Source organism: Nanorana parkeri, unplaced genomic scaffold, assembly GCF_000935625.1.
Source record: "Nanorana parkeri isolate BGI_ZX_2015 unplaced genomic scaffold, ASM93562v1 scaffold3331, whole genome shotgun sequence".
Taxonomy (NCBI): domain Eukaryota; kingdom Metazoa; phylum Chordata; class Amphibia; order Anura; family Dicroglossidae; genus Nanorana; species Nanorana parkeri.
The window spans coordinates 11213-15701 of NW_017309599.1; positions in this window are offsets into that span (position 1 = coordinate 11213).

The following is a 4489-nucleotide window of genomic DNA, read 5'->3' on the forward strand; positions in this document are numbered from 1 at the left end:
CGGAGGGGGAGGAGTCTTGGAGGGAGGGGAGGAGTATTGGAGGGAGGGGAGGAGTATTGGATGGAGGAGGAGTATTGGATGGAGGAGAGGAGTCATGGAGGGAGGGGAGGAGTCTTGGATGGAGGGGAGGAGTCTTGCACGGAGGGGAGGAGTCTTGGATGGAGTCGCTGGTTCCCTCAGCAGTGTTTATATCCCATGTATGAGATCGGGTTTCACGCTCCTCTCCTGAGGCTGCTGTGAGCCGCACTGTGTATGACTGGTGCTATGCGCGGCTCTCACTCATCAATGAGGAACATTAGAGGCCACGGAGGGGAAATGTCAGAACATACTATATACATACGTGTGATCACAGGATTTGTATGTGTGCAGCTTGTCTTGTAGATCTCCTTCCAGGGAGCGCCGCCAGGTCCTTCACCTCGCAGTACACTGACGGCTCACTCTGCTGTCTCCTCCTGTCAGCATGTTCCTTGTCAGCACTTGTGAACTGACACAGAGCCTGATTGGCCCATCCCTCTCCCAGTCTGAGTGCTGCACACAGGGACGTCCATTGGTTGCATGAAAAGTACATTTCTGGTGAAGTCAGCACAGAGCATGAGACCCAATAACATGCATCCCCTGCGACAGATCCACCTTGGGTGATGTCCAGGACTGCCGTACGATGGTGGTAGTGATGATGATGATGATGGTGGTGGTAGTGATGATGATGATGGTGGTAGTGATGATGATGATGGTGGTAGGGATGGTGGTGGTGGTGGTAGTGATGATGATGGTGGTGGTAGTGATGATGATGATGGTGGTAGGGATGATGATGATGGTGGTGGTAGTGATGATGGTGGTAGTGATGATGATGGTGGTAGTGATGATGGTGGTGGTAGTGATGATGGTGATGATAGTGATGATGGTGGTGGTAGTGATGATGGTGATGATGGTGGTGGGAGTCATGATGATGATCGTAGCGATGATGATAGTGACGGTGATGATGGTGGTAGTGATGATGAAGTGGGGGTAGTGATGATGATGATGGTAGTGATGATGGTGGTAGTGATGATGATGATGGTGGTAGTGATGATGATTGTTGCAGTGATGATGGTGGTGGTAGTGATGATGATGGTGGTGGTAGTGATGATAATGATAGTGGTAGTGATGATGATGATGGTGGTAGTGATGATGATGATGGTGGTAGTGATGATGATGATGGTGGTAGTGATGATGGTGGTAGTGATGATGATGATGGTGGTAGTGATGATGGTGGTAGTGATGATGATGATGGTGGTAGTGATGATGGTGGTAGTGATGATGATGATGGTGGTAGTGATGATGGTGGTAGTGATGATGATGATGGTGGTAGTGATGATGGTGGTAGTGATGATGATGATGGTGGTAGTGATGATGGTGGTAGTGATGATGATGATGGTGGTAGTGATGATGGTGGTAGTGATGATGATGATGGTGGTAGTGATGATGGTGGTAGTGATGATGATGGTAGTGATGATGATGATGGTGGTGGTAGTGATGATGCTGATAGTGATGATGATGATGATGGTGGTAGTGATGATGATGGTAGTGATGATGATGATGATGGTGGTAGTGATGATGATGGTAGTGATGATGATGATGATGGTGGTAGTGATGATGATGGTAGTGATGATGATGATGATGGTGGTAGTGATGATGATGGTAGTGATGATGATGATGATGGTGGTAGTGATGATGATGGTAGTGATGATGATGATGATGGTGGTAGTGATGATGATGGTAGTGATGATGATGATGATGGTGGTAGTGATGATGATGGTGGTAGTGATGATGGTGGTGGTAGTGATGATGGTGATGATAGTGATGATGGTGGTGGGAGTGATGATGATGGTGGTAGTCATGATGATGATCGTAGCGATGATGATGGCAGTGGTAGTGATGGTGATGGCGGTGGTAGTGATGATGAAGTGGGGGTAGTGATGATGATGATGGTGGTAGTGATGATGATGGTGGTAGTGATGATGATTAGTGATGTAGTGGAGGATCACCAGAACCTTCACTGGATGATGGTGGTAGTGATGATGATGATGATGGTAATGATGATGGTGGTTGTGGTGATGATGATGGTAGTGATGATGGTGGTAGTGATGATGATGATGATAGTGGTAGTGATGATGATGGTGGTGGTAGTGATGATGATGATGGTGGTAGTGATGACGATGATGGTGGTAGTGATGACGATGATGGTGGTAGTGATGACGATGATGGTGGTGGTAGTGATGATGGTGGTAGTGATGATGATGGTGGTGGTAGTGATGATGATGATGGTGGTAGTGATGATGATGATGATGGTAGTGATGATGATGATGGTGGTAGTGATGATGCTGATAGTGATGATGATGGTAGTGATGATGATGGTGGGGGTAGTGATGATGATGATGGTGGTGGTAGTGATGATGGTGGTGGTAGTGATGATGATGATGGTGGTAGTGATGATGATGATGATGGTGGTAGTGATGATGATGGTGGTAGTGATGATGATGGTGGGGGTAGTGATGATGATGATGGTGGTGGTAGTGATGATGGTGGTGGTAGTGATGATGATGGTAGTGATGATGATGGTAGTGATGATGATGATGGTGGTGGTAGTGATGATGATGATGGTGGTAGTGATGATGCTGATAGTGATGATGATGGTAGTGATGATGATGGTAGTGATGATGATGATGATGGTGGTAGTGATGATGATGGTGGTAGTGATGATGATGGTGGTAGTGATGATGATGGTTGTGGTAGTGATGATGATGGTGGTGGGAGTGATGATGATGGTGGTGGGAGTGATGATGATGGTGGTAGTGATGATGGTGGTAGTGATGATGATGATGGTGGTGGTAGTGATGATGATGGTGGTGGTAGTGATGATGATGGTTGTGGTAGTGATAATGATGATGGTGGTAGTCATGATGATGATGGTAGCGATGATGATAGTGACGGTGATGATGGTGGTAGTGATGATGAAGTGGGGGTAGTGATGATGATGGCGGTAGTGATGGTGATGATGGTGGTAGTGATGATGATGGTGGTAGTGATGATGATGATTGTTGCGGTGATGATAATGATGGTGGTTGTGGTGATGATGGTAGAGATGATGATGGTGGTAGTGATGATGGTGGTGGTAGTGATGATGATGGTGGTTGTGATGATGATGGTGGTAGTGATGATGATGATGATAGTGGTAGTGATGATGATGGTAGTGATGATGATGATAGTGGTAGTGATGATGATTGTTGCAGTGATGATCATGATGGTAATGATGGTTGCGGTGATGATGGTGGTGGTAGTGATGATGATGGTGGTAGTGATGATGATGATGGTAGTGATGATGGTGGTGGTAGTGATGATGGTGGTAGTGATGATGATGATGATAGTGGTAGTGATGATGATGGTGGTAGTGATGATGATGATAGTGGTAGTGATGATGGTGGTAGTGATGATGATGGTGGTAGTGATGATGATGATAGTGGTAGTGATGATGGTGGTGGTAGTGATGACGATGATGGTGGTAGTGATGACGATGGTAGTGATGATGCTGATAGTGATGATGATGGTGGTGGTAGTGATGATAGTGGTGATGATGGTGGTTGTGGTGATGATGATGGTGGTAGTGATGATGATGATAGTGGTGATGATGGTGGTAGTGATGATGATGATGGTGGTAGTGATGATGATGGTGGTGGTAGTGATGATGGTAGTGATGATGGTGGTGGTAGTGATGATGATGGTGGTGGTAGTGATGATGGTGGTGGTAGTGATGATGATGATGATAGTGATGATGATGGTAGTGATGATGATGATGGTAGTGATGATGATGGTAGTGATGATGATGGTAGTGATGATGGTGGTGGTAGTGATGATGATGGTGGTTGTGATGATGGTGGTGGTGGTAGTGATGATGGTGGTAGTGATGATGATGATGGTAGTGATGATGGTGGTGGTGGTAGTGATGATGATGATGGTAGTGATGATGATGGTGGTGGTGGTAGTGATGATGGAGTCACTCGGAGCTCGCCTCAGGCCTGGAATGGTCACATTGATCAGAGTCTGGAAATGCTTCTCCCGGAATCTTCCAGATGAGTGCGATCCTCGCTCACCCCTCGTGCAGCCCCCGGGAGGAAGCGCGGCCTGCAGCGGGTACTCGTGTCCTCCGAGGTTGGTAATTATATTCCCTCCCCCGAGGGATCCCTACTGAGGAAGGAATGCTCTGCAGAGGACGTCTCCCCTCATCACATGACTGGCACAGAGGAGACATGAACACGCCAATAACACGGATACATTGTATCGGTAAAACCGCGGCCTCCGGTGTTTGTTTACATCCGGCACCACAAGTCTCCGTATTATATCCCCATAGACCTCTATAGGGCCCGGGGCCCAAGGACGACCCTATAGAGGTCTATGGGGATATAATACGGAGACTTGTGGTGCCGGGGGCCGCGGCTGTCGTATCCGGGTCAGT